The sequence below is a fragment of the Ornithorhynchus anatinus genome, chromosome 13 (assembly GCF_004115215.2).
Source record: "Ornithorhynchus anatinus isolate Pmale09 chromosome 13, mOrnAna1.pri.v4, whole genome shotgun sequence".
Lineage (NCBI taxonomy): Eukaryota > Metazoa > Chordata > Mammalia > Monotremata > Ornithorhynchidae > Ornithorhynchus > Ornithorhynchus anatinus.
In genome coordinates, this window is record NC_041740.1 from 15971843 (window position 1) to 15989381 (window position 17539).

Sequence of the window (17539 nt, forward strand, 5' to 3'; positions counted from 1 at the left end):
GTTTAAGTTGGATGATTAATATTACTAACAAACCAAATCAGAAAAAAAAGCCTACAATCTGCTTAAGGGGTTTACAGATTTATTAGAGATGGATTTTCATTTGTCTTTCTGTGTAAGAGACTAAAAAATGCAAATTAAGGCTCACACCCATGGCTCCAAAAAGAGAATAAAAGGCAGTTTTACTATAGGAAAGATATAAAATATACTCTCACGATTGTTTTTGATCTTAGCCTTCTTTGTTTCCATTTTTTCCCGTGTATATCCTACTGCTTCTCCTCTAAGACATCCAAGATGTCCACTTCTTGCCTCATCTGTATTAATGTATGTGTTCCTGGGGGCATCCTTACATATTACAAGAGGAAAGGAATTCAGAATAAAATTTAAAGCAAGGCTTAAGGCCAAAAGTAAAACTTCTAAATGAAAGGAAAAATGTAAATATAATGAAACTCTAGTGAGCAAAAAAATCAATCAGAAAAATAAGAACAAAGGATAAAAATGTAAAATGAAACTGAGCGTCTTGCTTCTAGGAATTATGGCTCTTCTTTTGTAATGTTGGAAAAGTAGGCACAGAAAGAGTGCAATTCCAAAATGAAGACAGAAAAGAGAACAGTTGAGCAAATGAGTATGTGGATATATAGATTTTTTTTTTCTTGAAGATTTGACTTCAACCACTAGCTATATACCAGTAATTTTTAGCGCCCAGTTTAATAATTTTGGTGGTGGTGTTTTTTAAAGTTGTGTGTATGCACCTTGATAGAAAAAGATGAGGCATTAAGATGACTATTTTCTAACATGGAAGCATCATTGAGAGATTCTGGCTGCAGCAATATAGGATAGCAAAGTCTAAATTATAGTAGGAGAGGAATAAGATTTTCAAGCTTTCTTGGTAGTATTCAAAGGTGGCAGAAGAGTCCAAAACACAATTTCATTTTGGAAAAAAAAAGCAATAATTTGATGTGACATTTTAGTCATGGAGATGATGTTTCTATGTGTTCTTGTCAGGGTCTGCTGAGTGTAGTGAGTAAAATTCTTGCTGTCTTTCTGATCCGTTCTGTTCAGCTTGAGCCCCATGGAGTAGTTTTATAGCGGTGCCATTCATTTCTGTATATTTAAAATTGTGTCAGTATTTCCATTATAAGACATTTTTATTCCAAGAGCTTTATAAGTCAGTCATAAAAATTGAATTCATGCTGAAAACTGGCACAGAAAGAGGCTTCATTCTCCCTTCTGTGTGTAGGATACTGAGCGGGGGAAACACCCAGTAACGCTACGTTGAGTTAGGCTTGTAAATTCTGGGTATGCTGATTAAACGGAATGAACCTGCTAAGATGTCTTCTGCCGGCAGCTACCGTTATAACAAAAGAGTATGCTTCTAGTGGTTAAGAGGGTGTGGGGGCCTGTTCCTTTATTGTTTGTGTGTTTATTCCTTAGGTTCTACTCTTTTGTTCCGATGTTGCCCAGGGGTTTCTGTCGATGAAAATTTGCCTAGTAGATGAGAAATTACTTTCCCATGGAGAAGGCTGCCTTGGGCCTGATCAGATATTTAATCCATTTTTGTAGTGCAGATTGGGTCCTCGATTCTCGGGGAGACAGATAAAATAGATTTCCTCCCACCCCAATTCTTGAAGAAAGAAGAAATTTAGAGTTTATATTCAGCCTGCCCTATTTATTTTCCAGAACTTGAAACACACCAGGATGCCTAAATTCATTCCATCGTATTTATTCAAGTTGTATTTGTTGAGTGCTTAGTGTGTGCAGAGCACTGTACTAAGCATTTGGGAGGGTACGGTACAACAGTAAACAGACACCTTCCCAAAATGCTTCGACCTAAGAGAAACCACTCTTCCCCTAGTTTTTAGCTTCAGTAAGTTCCCTCATGTTTATGACTTAGAAGAGTTGATGAGGTGCAAGCAGACATGTTAGCAGCAGCTGTAAGAGTGCTTCTGAACGGAGCATGCCCAATTGATAGGAGCAATTGATGGGATATCCAATACGAACCTTATTGTCTCATAAATTTTTGACGTTAGCGATTTAATGTACGAACAATTAATTCAAAGTATTGAAATGCTTGTCCTAGTTGGGCCTCTTCCTTCAGATATCATTTTCTTGTGGTTTTGGTTGGAATGTGTTTGCCGTGGGTGAGGCCCCCCTGTAATGCTGAAATGCAGTCATAAGTCAACATCTTGCCTGTTTGGGGCCAACTCTGGTTCTGGGGAAACAGCAATTTGTTGCTCTCTGACAGTTATATGCCTCGGGCCCGTGATAAGCGGGAATCTTTGTCATGGTATTCGGGAGTCATTTTACAGCTTTAAAGAACACACACAGCTTCTGCTCTCAGAAAATTCCCATCCCATATCATGGGGGTGCAGCCTAAAACATTTATGGAAGGAACCAGGAGGAAATGCTTACCTTTTGTCTTTTGTGGAACCTAGACCAAAGAATAGTCATCTCCTTTAGATGCTGGGTAATCCTGGACCCTGAGGGCCGGGGAGGTGAGGCAGGGGTTGGGGGGGTAGTCTCAATAAAAAAAAGTTGAGATTACTGAGGTTGGCCTTCTCGCTGCCCCTCTTGGCCCTGGGCTGCGTGTTGACTGTTCTTCTGGATTGCCGGGTTCCAGGAGTGACAGGGAAAGATTGGGGGGAATTAGAAGGGTAGAACTGAGGTTAGTTGAATGTTGGGGGAGTTTCAACATTGAGTGGATGCAGGGATTTCTGCTTCCACTCTAGGGGCAGGGCTCCCTAGGGTGTGTAGATGGTGGGGGAGAGGGAGATTCCCCAGAAGAGGGATAGGGATAATCTCAATTTTGAGACGGGAAGATTTTTTAGTGCTTGCTTAGCCCAGTGTAATAGGGGAGACCCAGCAAGGAGGCCGAGGAGATAGTTTGCACAATGGGTCCCTGACTTCACTAGACCATAGTAATTGAAATTTCTGTTTAAACCTTTCTTTTTTTTTAATCCTACTTCTCAGAGTTCTGACCCATTTCAGGGATTGTGGCAATTCACCATCCGTAATGAACTGAACCACTGCCAAGTGCAAGCTCAGGGGAAAGGAGTTCAGGCACCAGGCAGTGCCTGGAGGGAGCCCACGCGCCCTCTTGCCCACGCCGGGGTTGGGAGGCGGGGACGAGGTACAACAGTTGCCTGGTGAACCATAGCCACATTCCTTTGGTCTCCAGCTATAATCCACCCTCCTGATTCCAACCTATGCTCACTCATTCATTCAATCATTTACTGAGTGCTTCCTGTGTGCAGAGCACTGTACTATGAGCTCGGGAAAGTTCAATCCAGCAATAAAGTCTCTCCATCTAACTAGTGGGCAACATCTTCCTTTATCTCAGCTCCTTCTGTAGTAAAGGAACTGTGCCACGTTGCCCCAGCAAGGCTGTTGGTTAGGGACATCGGAGGTTTGTGATATGCAGAGGAAAGGGCTAACTTTGGGAAGGAAGTTTGGGAAGAAGGCAGGGGAATGGAAGGAAGTGGTGTCCTAGGGCCAGGGAAGGCTGGGGAAAGCCGGCCAGGGGTCTCCCCCGCTCCCCCCCAACCACCCCATCTCCCTTGGGCTGACTCTCTGTCTCCAGCCACCTCTCCTCTCCCGGCACTTAGCCCCCTCCTCCTCTACTACCACTGTGCCCCATTATTTGCCTGGGTCCTTCGATAGGTAGGCTTGTATTTTATTTTATACGTTTCATCAGTTGCCCCTCATTTCTTGCCAGATATCATTTAATTAATCTAGAGCCTTGGGCTACTTTGGTGAACTGCTGAAGACTGTCTTCTCTGATAGAGAGAGTATTATTTATCAAATGGTCTCTTGAAGAAGTGCACTGGATTAAGCACTTGAAAAGTACACAACAAAGAAGTCATATGTTCCTTGGTATTTAAGCACGTAGTATACGTGTCAAGCACAGAGGGATAGGGACTGTTGCCCGACCTGATTTCCTTGCATCTATCCCAGCTCTTTAATATAGTGCTCGATACATAGTAAACCCTTAAGAAATACCATAAAAAAAGTCAGAGGACTCCCAGGCCTGTGCTCTTTCCACTAGGCCATCCTGCTTCTCGATTATAAGCACCATAAGGCACTTATACTCTAACAGGGGAGTCAGATATAAAAAATATTTACAAAGATAGTCAAAATAAATAATTGAATGTACAGTTGAATAAACACATATATGCAAAAGTGCTGAAGATGGGTATAAATGAGTGCACAAGTGGCAGAAATGGCTGGTTGGTTTACACCACTTATGGTGCTGCGAATTGATTAGGGAAGGCTTTTAGCGGAGGTGGGATTTCAGTAGGACTTTGAATATGGGAATAATCCTGGTCTGTTAGATTTGAGTAGAGCAGGAGTTTCAAGATGGGGAACAGCATGAGTAAGGGAACGGAGGCTGGAGAGTTACTTTGGGAGGCATGAAGAGAACGAGTAGGGGAACAGCGGACGAAGCGAGCAAACACATTTAACCAGTGTGTGAGGAGCACCGTACTAAGTATTTGGGAGAGTACAATACAACAGAGCTGGTAGACATGTTCCCTGCCCACAACAAGCTTACACTCTAAAGGGCGAGATATGAATAAATAACAAACAATTTACAGAAATGAACTTAAGTGCTATTGGACTGAGGCTGGGGTGACTAACAAGTGCCCAAAGGGTACAGATCTAAATGCACAAATAACACAGAGAGGAAGTCGGGGAAAAGAGGGCTTAATCGGATAAGCCTAGCATTAATAATAAGGTGAGCATTAATAAGGCTAACACTTACTGTTGTGTTTGCTCATTTTAAGAATAGTTTTATCTACAGTTTGTACAGATGAGTTTGCTTCCGTCAAGAATTTGGAAAACAAAGAACCAAAGAGAGTGAGGAATAATCATTTAGGGAACAATGTTTCAGTAGGATAAAATGGAAAAGTAAAGACCTTAATCAAAAAAGATACATTAGTGAAAATATTGAAAAGAGGGATTTTTAAGTGGAAGGAGCCAAGGAACACATTTACTCTTTAATTTTCACACAGTGGCGGGACCTTAGAAATTTGGGACCGATACCTTTTCCCCTTGCCAGTGACTAAGGTTATGATGAACAGCTCTTTTGGTATGGCAGAAACATTTCAAGTAAGAATGATCTGTTCTGCCAAGATTGTCATTATGACACTAAAATGTACCCTTACACTGAAGGCCAAATTTTCGACTTTCTCCTTCCAGCTTTCACATTGATTTAGACAACAGATGCACAGCAGGCAAGTAAGCACACAGGATCATCTGTCAGAGGGTGCCGGGAGGGAGGCTGGGTCTCTGGCACAAACCAGAATTCCTTCATTGTCACAGCGTCTTACATTTTGAAATGTAAAATCCTCACCAGACTGTGGTTCGATATGAAGCATCTCTGGTGAGGAGTTTCAGCCATCGCAGAGCTTAACTTGTGCCAAGGTGTCATCCTACACCTTGCCCTGCTTAGGGGTGCACTAAGCATGAAGGATGCGATCAATCAGTAGTGATTATTGAGCACTCACTGTGTGCAGAGCACTGTACTCTTGGGAAAGTAGACCCAATCCCTGCCCACAAGGAGTTTACAGACTGCAAGCTGTAATGCGGACCCTTAGGGTAGCAGTAAGCTAGAAAATTTGTCCAGCTTTATTTGGGGGCATCCTGTCCTTCCATACTCTCATCCATTTGGTTGGGGTCTCGTCACCATTTTTATAATACAAAGAATTGTGTCTGCGTGACAGAAATTTCATCCAGCTCAAATACACTTTCTCCAACAGACCCTGTGTTAAGGCAACATTATGCTCCAGCACACACGCCTTGACAACACCACACACATTCACTCAACCATTTCTTCCAACATCACAAATCTGTCTGTATAGACCACGAGTGCGATGTGAGAAGAACGTTCCCTAATTTCCCCCAACAGCAATCTGTCAAAAACACACATTATCAGTTAGTCATAGTACAGAGCACTGTACTAAACACTTGGGAGATTCCAGTATAACAGAGTTGGTAGGCAACTTCCCTGCCCACAACGAGCTTACTGTCTATGGAAGAACTGGGTGCCTTTTCTGCTGATTCCGAACATGAGCATTCTAACAGATACTTCATGGTTTGGATCAAGTTGTGGCCTTCGTTGTACGCTGCCCACAGTAATGTGTCCAAGGGCTGACACTGGGGTCGGTTTCTATACCATCCCACATGGAGGTGGAGTATGGGACAGGAATAGAGTCCAGCAGGATTGGGAGTGGGCACATAGTTCAAGTTCCCTTATTCCAGCACTGCCAGGCCCTGTACCATCTGTACCACCTCTGCTCTTGCCAGACCCCAGACTCTGAGAGTCCAGTTAGCACTAGTGCTGGGGAGAGAAAGACCTCATGCAGTCAGATCTTCCGTAGGCGCATGTTTTCACTCCGCCTTTTGGGTAGAATGCGGTCTGGGGATTCGAGAATGTTCCGACAACCTGTGGCGCCGAGGTGAGAAGAAACCGTTGTGTGGAATTGTCTGGTATCTGCCAAGAATGTGACTCCGGCACTAAAGGAGAACTGTGTGCGTTATCTGACTGTCAGGGAGTGGGGCTGGGGAAGCCAGGGATTGTGCTTGGGGTCAGGTGGTTCGGATCGTCAGTCCTCCCTATCTCCAGGAATCCGTTGACTTCCTGGACTCCTCTCCCCACATCTCAGACTGCCCCAGCCAAGTCAGAAAGGTAAGCGAGTGGAGGAGGCTTTTCTGCTCCTTGTCCATCCCCTGCATCTCTTGATCCTGACAGAGTTGGAGTGAGCATGGACAATGCACTGGTGTCTGCTGAGACCAAGTCCAAACCTTCCTTCCCCCTCAGCACACACATGGCTCCCCAGCTCTTTGCTTCTGTTCCCGCGCTGGGCTAGATGCAGGTCTGGGCAATTCTAGGAAAGCATTCTTTCTAATGAACTCAGGCGTAGTTTCCACAGATTACATTGGATCTGTCATGCGCCGTGAAGTTCCCAGAATCTATGACAATGGCACTAATGGTTCCTTTTTGTTCTTTTTGTCCCATTCAGCCTGCTCAGGCCAAAAAACAGTATTTTGGGGCCATGTAGGCACCACACACTACAACTGGACACTCCATGAGCCCACTCAATCAATTTGTTTGGGAGTCCAAAGCCCATTGGGTTTGAAATTGGATTGTGTCATCCGGGCTCCTGAATGGCCTAGGAATCGGCACTACCGCCAATACTGGATGGTTGGGGTGAGGCCAGCCCTGATTTGTCTTGTCGCTTAGTGGCTGGGGGTGGCAGGACAGAAGTGGGGGAAAGTCTACATTTCCTTATCCGCCATGCCTGACAATTTGATGTCTGAGTTTTTAAGGCAGGGGTTTAAGTTGTGGCTGCAGAAGTGGCATAATCCCAACAGCAGGTCAATAATGAAACTGGATTTCAATCCCCTCTTCACCCTCCCCTCCCCTCTCCCAAAAAAACTCCCTTATTTTACAGACAGTACAGTTATAGTTGAACAGATTTCTTCAAAGTGAATGGGAGTGGCAGCTCTGGGGTTAATCCATGGAATGACCTGGCAGAGTGAAAAATAAAGCCGCAAAATATCTTATAAACTCATTTAAATTTTTTGGTGCATCAGTAAAAGCTGTATTTTTTTCCTGCCTTTGGAAAAAATGTTTTAGGTTGGTCTGATTTTTATTTATTTTAATTTATTCAGATTTCTGGCCTTCATTTATTGTGAACAAGTAATTTCCACCACAAATGGTTCATCTGATGAGGTGATGCCATTAACCGCTGAATGTTACTATTCTATGAATTTATGGCCAGATTCTAATAGCAATGCTCATTTTTGCTAAATGGAAACAAAATACAGAGTTCACAAGAACCATAATCCTACAGTCTTTGGAATTCCAATTTTTACTTCTGCTGACTCCAGCTCTGCTAATCGTAAATACCAGTGACTTTTTAATCCTTTTCACAGGCTGCAATGCTTTTCTTCCCTGTCCTTGAAATATTTTTAGAGTGTCCGTATTGGGGAGATCAGTAATGCCAGCAAATGTATACACGCTGAGTTATCTCTTTTAATCCCTGCCTTGAATTCCCATTGCCAAATGTAATAATAAACTCCTGAGAAAAAATAATAAACAAAATGAGAAACTCCCTGTTGAAATTAGCCATAAGGTGGGCCTTTATTAATTGATTTTGCTCTTAAAGGATGGTGCCTGTCTTTTCAGCAAACATTTTGTTTGACGGATTCCGACCTTCTCACTTTAGCAGGCATTTGGCATACCGAAGGAGCACTTTTACCCTTAGGTTTAAATGAATAATAACTAGGTAAAATTCTCCTAGATCACAAACATACAATAATAGCTTACAGGCAGTGAAAAAAAAACCTTATGAATTCAAGTGACTGAATGGCCCAAATACGTGACACATTATGACACACAAGACTTTCCAAACTGCAGTGCTTAAACTAAAGAGCTAAATGTAATTTAGTTAGTAAAAATACACCATAGTTATTATAATATGATAATAGTGGAACTTGGCAGCCGAAGGGCTAATAAATACTCCACTTTTGAAATGTGACTAGAATCCAAGTACGTACTATTTTAGTGAAGTTGAGCATGTGGCAGGACCGGCTTGATCGAGCTTTTCTTTTTGTCTTTCCAGTGGAAAACTAAAGTTCTTTGTTTAAGTGGAGACTGTTGGGAATTTTCAAGTAAAAATAAGGAGCTAAAGAATTCTGTTTCTTTATGCCAACTTCTTCTCCCCAAGCCAAATTATCAAATAATGGGGTATTAAATATTAAATGTTATATGGATGCTTTCTTAGGTTATTTTAGTAATTCCTAACTGGTGCTTCAAATCAGGTTGACTCACAAGCTGTTCAACGGGCCAAAAAGATGCTGAGGAAAGAAAGTCGGCTGTGTTTGAAATCAGTGGGAATTCCAGAAATAAGGGTCAGGGTAGTGTATGGGGGTGGGGGAATGGGCATATTTGAGCCCACAGGCAAATCCCATCCATCCTCTTTCATCCGAAACTGCTCTGTCTCCTGCCGCTGCTTCCTCTGGTTGAGGTGCTCATTCAGTGCAGTACTATAACTCAGACTTCTTGGACTCTTGCTAACCTTGGTGTGAGAAGAGACTCCCTTTCCCTGCGTTCCTTCTTCCCCCAAAAAAACATTCCTTCAAGGGCCACCTGCTTGTCGAGTATCTGAATATATTGAAAGCTTGCTGTCTGTAGTAATGATTTTCAGGTGCACCAAAGTCACCCCAAACACAGCAGTCTCCACTGTACCTTCACTATATCATAGGCCATTTTTCCTATTCCTTCTTTTACATTTTTGACTCAAATCTAGCCATCTCTTTGCACATAGGTACATACATACTTCTTGGCCTATGAGACTTCTTCAGACCAAAGAGTAGAAGAGGTCTTCTTCCCTGACTAAGCCCCCCTTTCCTCTTCTCCCACTCCCTTCTGCATCACCCTTTATTCATCCCCCCTCCCAGCTACACAGCACTTATGTAGATATCTGTAATTTATTTATACTAATGTCTGTCTCCCCCCTAGACTTTGAGCTCATTGTGGGGAGGGCATGTGTCTGTTTATTGTTGTATTGTACTCTCCCAAGTGCTAAGTACAGTGTTTTGTGCACAGTAATTGCTCAATAAATGCAGTTGAGTGAATGAGTGGATTGATTGAATGAATGAATGGATGAATGAATGAATGAATGAATGAATGGGATTTTTGGTAGCCCTGGATTTTCAGTTGTGTATGACAACTGGGGACAAGGAAATCCAAAATAATACTCCAAAACCTTATTTAGCCACAAATTCTCATGTTTTTGTTTAAGCAGTCAAAACCCCAGAAGGGGAAAATTGGCTTGCAATTCTCTGCCTTTTCCGACCTGGTCCTATGGGAAGGGCAGTTTATAAAAAATAGGAAGGTCGTAAGGAAGATAGAATACTTTTAGACTAATATCCCTGGATAGTCTTGATTGGGCTGTATCTTGAATAATTATTTGTTGGTCTCAGCATAAAGTATACGATAGAGTGGAAAAAAAAGTCTTGATGTCCTTAAATTTTTTCTCTCTTTCTGTGTGGTTCCGCCCTTATGGGCGAGGAACATGTCTGCCAAGTCTGTTGTACTGTACTCTCCCAAGTGTTTAATACAGTGCTCTACACACAGTAGAGTGCTCTACCAATACCATTTGTTTTATTCCTTTCAAAGTCTGTGAAAGACATCTCTCTAAGGTAGGCTGAAGCACCTTAAAGTCCCCACACCCTCCTCAGAGAAGTAAGTGAACCTGGGGTCTCTGTAGAAATGAACCATCCAGGTCTTGGACTTGATGTGGGCTTCAGGGCTACCTCTAATGTTGAGTGTAAAAAATGACCGGTTGACGGTAGGCCAGTAACCTAATGTCTGCTTCTGTGACAGTGAAGAAAGACTAGCTGTCTGTCCTGGAAGCTCAGCAGAGCATTTCTCTCCCTGATCACCTGCCCTAATGAGGCTATGGAAAGCAAGGAGAACGAGCTGGAGGAGCATCTGCTGGGTGACCCTGGGCAAGTCACTTTACTTCTCTGTGCCTCAGTTATCTCCCTTGTGAAATGAGGATTAAGGCTCTGTGAGCCCCATATGGGACATGGACTGTGTCCAACCTGATTACTTTGTATCTACCCCAGCACTTAGAACAGTGCCTGGCAAATAATGAGTGCTTAAAAAATACCATTTTAAAAAAAGTGCTCCCAAGGCCACATTAAGTCCCTCCCGGGTGTTGCAAACAGGAGAGGGGCAGTACCAGAATTGTACTGTTTTAGGTAATCGTTTAATCCATCTGTGGTATGAATCCACCTCAGTTCCTTCATGGGGTTTGTGGCGGGGACAGTGTGATTGGGGACCAGTATCTCTGGAAGCGGCCTAAAGCTGTGGGGAGGAGCCTACTGGACAAAAGTAGTTTGGGAATCTAGGGCTGGAGCTTGGGAGAGGCAAAAGGGAAGTTTTAATCCACCTGAGTAGGAAAGGAGCAGGTTCCCAGGCAAGCTGGAGGAAGAAAGCTTTCTTACAACAGGGAAAAGCAGCCTACTGAGCAGGGTCCTAAACCCAGAGTTCTCTACTTCTGTCCCCCATGCCCAGGGGGGCCACAGGTTAGCCTTTTTTTTTTAACCAGGAGAATGAATGTGGGCCAGTCTGCCTGTTGCAGGTGCTCTTCCTGCCCCACTGCAGGTTGGGGGGCCGTTGCTGGGGGCAGCTGCAGTGCAGGCAAGAGGAAGGGTGCTCTGGTCTTGGAAAAAACACCTTGCAAACTCAGGGAGAGTAATGTAACCTCATGTAAACTGTCCTGCCAGGGTTCCTCTAATGATGTTGGTTGAAGTACTTAATAATAATAATGGTATTTGTTAGTTGCTTTCTATGTGCCAAGCACTCTTCTAGGAGCTGGGGTAATAATAATAATAATGATGGCATTTGTTAAGCACTTACTATGTGCCAAGTACTGTAGATATTCAGCTTGTCCCGCGTGGGGCTCACAGTCAATCCCCATTTTACAGATGAGGTAACTGAAGCAACAGGGAAGTTAAATGACTTACCCAAAGTCACACAGCTGACAAGTAGCAGAGCTGGGATTATAACCCAAGACCTCTGGCTCCCAAAACCATGCTCTTTCCACCAAGCCATGTTGCTCTTTTGCTTCAAACCCTGTCAGTAGGTAAATGAAATCCCTAGAAAATAGGCCACTCCCAGGGAACCGGGATTATGGTGGTTAAACCCCCTTTTCTTCCTAAGCGTTCTCCTTAAATGGAATCACATTCATTCTGATTTTGACCTTTAAATATTTATGAAGGTGGTCATCTAAAACCTGGTGGGAGGAACAAAATGGGGAAGAGCTTAAATTTTACATTTCAAATGTTTCCTCGAACAGTGCTACTTAAAAACACTCTCGTAGAACAACTTTCACTTTTAATCTGTAATTAAAACCAACTTTTTTTTTCATTTTAAAAGCCTGTCCTTGGACTAAAATAACATGGAACATTTTTAAACATGGATCCAAGCTGCTGTAGATACATTTTATTTCAACCACATAGCCTGCAGTTAGATTCCTCAGTTTGCCAGACAGACTTCAAATTCTGACTGTGGCAACAGTGACTGAATTTCTGGATTCTGTACTACTAGTGAGACTGATGTGTGTTTCTTGATTTTTTAATTTTTTTTTGAGTTGTTCCTCCCTTTGGGGCCTATTCATGAATGACTTAATCCTTGGGTAAGATCAGATGTCATGAAGGTTGGCAATGCCTTAGAAAAGTCATGTGGAGCCTCCCTTCCTTGTACCTACTGTGCCCTTACAGAAAATCAATGTGTGCACCCACACTACACTTGGGTAGTAGTAATTGCAAAGGAGAAGCAAAAATGAAACACAAAGGAAAGCTTGTCCAGTTGGAGTAAAAGAAAAAAAATCAAAATAGCCCTTGAACATCAAAGTTCTCTAGCTTCCTTTTGCTGTAGAGAGAGAAAAATATTTTTACGTTTACATTTAGGGCCGTTTTTACATCTTTTGACAGGAGCCCCTTCAGAGATGATCTGCAGCTCTCTCACAGCAGTGACAATTGTGCCACAAAATCTTAATATTATGGCATTTTGCCCTTTGCATCTGCAGCAACTAGGATACAGCGATGACGGGCCAGAGTATTAGCCTCCATCACTGCAACCAGATGAGTTTACTGTGACAGCTACAGACTTAACCACGGAACGGTAGGAGTAGAACAAACTTGGTCTATTTACTTAGGTCTCTGGGCTCTGCTGATGCTCTGGTTGGGCACGGCAGAGACCCCCCAAAGTGTTGGAGGGAGTACCTTCCCCAAGGGACTGGCCTTGGGAGCTTCAGTTTAGTTTCTGTTTGGGGAGAAAGTTTAGACTGGTTCTTAATTTTATTGGAACAGAGTTTGCCCATCCCCAATTTATTATGGCCAGAGTTAGGAGAGTTCCACATTCCTATCCGTCTACTTCCTCTCAGGGTATTGATGTAACATGGATCTCATTATGATGCTGTATTTGGTTTGGGATTTTTTGTTGATGGCTCTACTTTAGCAGGATACCAGTTAATGACTTTCAGAGTTCCCTATTCTGGGGCCTTTCAGGGCCGTGGGAGGAGTTAGTCCACGACGAGCTGAACCTGGGCCTACGAGCCAGGAACAGCAGATAGGATTCCTAGTTCCACCACTGACCTACTGATATACACTGATGTAGTGCTTTTGTTTCCACAGTAAGAGTGTTAAGTGAAAGAGCACTAAAAGCACCATTTCCTAGCAATGTAAAGGTATATCAACTCTAAGATTATAAATTTAAACAAATGTTCATATATGTGCCCATAACAAAAACCATAACTATCCTTCCTACTGACCTTGTCAAACCAAAACTTTGTACTTGCCAATTTTGGACACTCACTTTAATCAATCAGTGGTATTTAACTGAGTTCTTGGTGTGTGCAGAGCACTGTGCAAAGCACTTGGGAGAAAAAATTTAACAGAGTTGGTAGACATGTTAACCTGCCCCCAAGGAGCTTATAGTCTAAAGGGGAGACAGACATTAAAATAAATTATAGATATGTACAAAAGTGCTGTAGGGTAGAGTAGGGTGAATAAAGGGAACACACTTAGAGAAGCAGTGAGGCCTAGTGGAAATAGGCCCCTAAACTGCTGGTTTAGATTGTGAGCCCATCACTGGGCAGGGATTGTCTCTGTCTGTTGCTGAATTGTACATTCCAAGCACATAGTAGAGTACTGTGCACATAGTAAGCCCTCAATAAATACTGTTGAATGAATGAATGAATGAATGAATGAATGAATGAATGAAAGAGCATGGACCTGGGAGTCAGAGAACCTTGGTTCTAATTCTAACTCTGCCATCTGCCTGCTGTGTCACTTTGGGCAGGTCACTCAACTTCTCTGTGCCTCAGTTTCCTCATATGTAAAATGGGGATTCAATATCTGTTGTTCCTCCTACTCGGGCTGTGAGCCCCATATGGTACAGGGACTGCATCCAAACCTGATTAACTTGTATCTACCCCACCCCTTAGAATGGTGTTTGACATATGGATAAGTGCTTAACAAATACCAGTGATACAAATCCAAGTGGAAAACAGAAGTGAGAGGGAGTAGGGAAAATGAGGGCTTAGGCGGGGAAGCCCTCTTGGAGGAGATTTGCTTTTAAGAAGGCTCTGAAGATGGGGGGAGCAGTGGTCTGTCGAGATTTGAAGGAGGAAGGAGTGGCAGGACGTGGGTGAGGGGTTGGTGGCAAGATAGATGAGATCACGGTACAGTGAGCATGTTGGCATTAGAGGCGCGTAAATGAGCGGGCTGGGCTGTAGAAGGAAATCAGAGTGGTGAGATAGGAGGGGACAAGATGATCGAGTGCCCTAAAGCCAGTGGTACCTAACCTTACTCCTAATTTCTATTTGATGCAGAGGTAATGAGAAACACGGACTGAATGTATTTTAGAAAAGTGATCCGGGCAGCAGCGTGAAGTAGGAACTGGAGTGGGGAGAGGCAAGAGCCAGAGAGGCTGATGCGGTAGACAGGATCTGATAGGATATGTGTGCTTTGATCAGTGTAGTAGCGGTTTGCTTGGAGAGGAAGGGGTGGATTTTAGCAGTGTCGATTAGGTTGAACTGACAAGTTTAGTTACAGATTGTATGGGTTGAATGAGAAAGATTAATTGAGTAAAATGCCAAGATTGCCAGTTTAGACTATTCAGGACATATTATTTAATGGTCAGAGTTACACACTCATGTTTTTCTTCTCTGCACTGGCACCAGTAGCTCTGGAAACACACTTTGAGGTCATGATGTACTGAACTGTGCCTGATGGATTCCATATCAAAACACAGTGGGCCCGGGCATGCCTGAAACAGTGCTCAGAACACGTGCACAGCAAAATCACAACACTTGAAAAGGCACTAAGAAACCTCGGCATTAAAATTCAGTAGCACTTCCACAAAAGATGTGGGGGATCTCCCTAGCGTGACCCTTGCCGTAGCAGTTTCTTCATCAGTAAAAGGAAAATCGTTAGATTCCATTAGCTGAGTTACTTAAGTTACTTACTGTTATGTATTCAGAGTCTGTGACGTTCTTTGGATGCATCAGATTATCTTGGATAAGTGAGCCCAATTCCATTTTTATGAGATCAGGGATCACTGGTATCAAGTAAATCAGAGCACTCTGATTAACAGTGGTGGATTTTACCTTTGGGAAAAGCAGAGAGGGGGATGTCCCTCTTTCTCCTCCTCCCTAGGGCTTGTGGGATGGGCCTCTGAAATGAGCATGTTGCAGTGGAGTAAGAGCAAGGCCAGAAAGAGAGTATTGGGAACAGACGTGAACATTGATTAACCCTCCCTACCTCATCCTCACTCCTTCTCCAGCCCCTTTAACCTGGGGTTCCGGCTTGTTCCCAGCAGGGTCAGGGCAGAAGAGGGAGCTTGGAACCCTGGCAGTATATACCAGGGCCACGGAGGGACATGCATGCTGGCATTCCCATCTTGGATTAGCATATGTTGCTTGTCTACGTATTTTCAGATCTGGCAGCTACCAGCTGTTTCCCTCTGCCCAACTCCCAGAAACTGTCAAAAGCAGTGACTGCCTCTAAACTTCCATATTACTCTTTGCTCCCTCCTTTCACACACTCTGGGAAAGATACAGGCTGGTACCCACACATGCTTCCAGACCCATCCTCCCAAACCCGAAAGGACCGACCCTGAATGCCAAAAGGTTGCCGGGGAAATCAAGGAATCCCCATTCTTCAGTTCCTCAGACTCTGAGCTGAGCTGACTCTGAGGAACAGTGATCTCTACTCTGGCCCATTTTGTTATCCTGTTGGGAAGGTGAAGCGCACACTCCCTGCAAGGAGAACTTGGGTTCAGGAAATTCCAGGGGGCTCTGGCCAGTGCAAGATTTTACCAGACAGCCCTCCTCGGTGCCAGGAAGGCAAGAAATGTGGGGAGTCCTCTGCAGCCTGAGAGGGTGGGAACAGTCTCCTTTGCCTGAAATTCCCTAACCACTATGTTGGGGACGCCCTTCTTAGTTTCACTGGTGAGAAACCCCACCTGTCTCTCTTTTGGCACAGCTATCCCTATTTGGAACACTCTTCTTTTAGCATTCTTTTGAATGAAGAATGATTGAAAACCCATTGCAGTTTAGAATAGATGATGGCAGACCCATTAGCTCAAGATGCCTATGAAAGTTGAAACTTGATTCAAAATTAAGTACTGTGTTTACATACACAAAAAAAATCTAATTCAAAATCCTTAGTTATTGGTAAAATGTAATTTGCTATTTGAATATGTATATTGTGCTTTTTCATCTTTAAAATAATTTATATTGCTTTGGCCAATTTTTGACTCTTGGGAATACCCAGGCATTTTACTTTATTCCCAAGGAAGACCATATGTCATTTAGCGCTCCTTTGCCGAACATCCTCTCCAATTAAGATCCCTGGGGTATAACAATCTCCGTAAGGGATACAGATCTTGCTTTCTCCGAAAACTCCAAGCACAAGTTAAAGGCCCTAGTCTAGAGGCCAATTCTCATCGATTGCCACCTGATCAAATCAAAGATGAACAAACTTCATGAGGGTAAACCATTTGGCTTTTCATTTCTTTTCTTAGAATAAGGAGGATATAGGTGGAAAGTCTGGGATCGCTGACTTAGCAGGAAATAGAGGATATTAAACTCACTGTGGTCAGAGTACGTCTACCAACTTTCTTATATTGTACTCTCCCAGGTGTTTAGTACTTTGCACTGCACTCGGTAAGCACTCAGAAAATACTTTTGATTTATTGGAGGATTTTTTTTTCACCCCTCGAAGGAGAAAAAGGTCACCATGAAAGGGTAATGAGACTGTTTTCCTTTGCTTCACCTTCTGCCTTCCCCTTTTTGTGGGAACACAATTTGCAGTGGGTTGGCCTGGACTTGTAGGAGTGGGCACGGATCTTGGAATATAATTTTCATTTTGCATTCCCCTGGTAATCCATAGCTAAGGGGCACTGTTCTCTCTTTCACAGGGAATCATTTTTGTTTGTAGGGTATAAGCTTCCATTTAGTTAGAAAAACATGTTCCCCAAACTAAATTTCCTTGGAAAAATGCAAGTGGCTTAAATGGGGGGGTGTTGGGGACGGGTAAAGGTTGGACTATGGAGGTATTTCAAGTTTTTCAAAATCCAAAACATTAACAAGTTGGTTTTACAAACTCAAAATACCACAGAATGCTCCTGTAACCTGATGCCAAAGGAAGGGGATTTCTGGTAGGAAGGAAATGTTGGAGAGGGCAGAAGCCCAGGAGGAGAAGAGAGACAAGGTGGAAATGCAGATAATTAGCTGAGATGGATCTCTTCACCAGCTCCTCCACTTGTCTACTGTGTGACCTTGGGCAAGTCACTTAACTTCTCTATGTCTCAGTTACCTCAACTGCAAAAATGGGGATTAAAAAATGTGAGCTCCACATGGGACAATCTGATTACCCTGTATCTACACCAGCGCTTAGAACAGTGCCTGGCACATATTAAGCGCTTAACAAATACCATAACTATTATTTGAATTGTACATTC

At 43.3% G+C, this 17539-nt stretch overlaps 1 protein-coding gene across 2 annotated transcripts in view; it reads left to right on the forward strand.

Moving 5' to 3' along the window:
• The window catches only part of MKX (mohawk homeobox), a 62866-nt gene that overhangs the window by 29353 nt on the left and 15974 nt on the right, over positions 1–17539 (forward strand). The gene's annotated exons all lie outside the window — the stretch shown is intronic.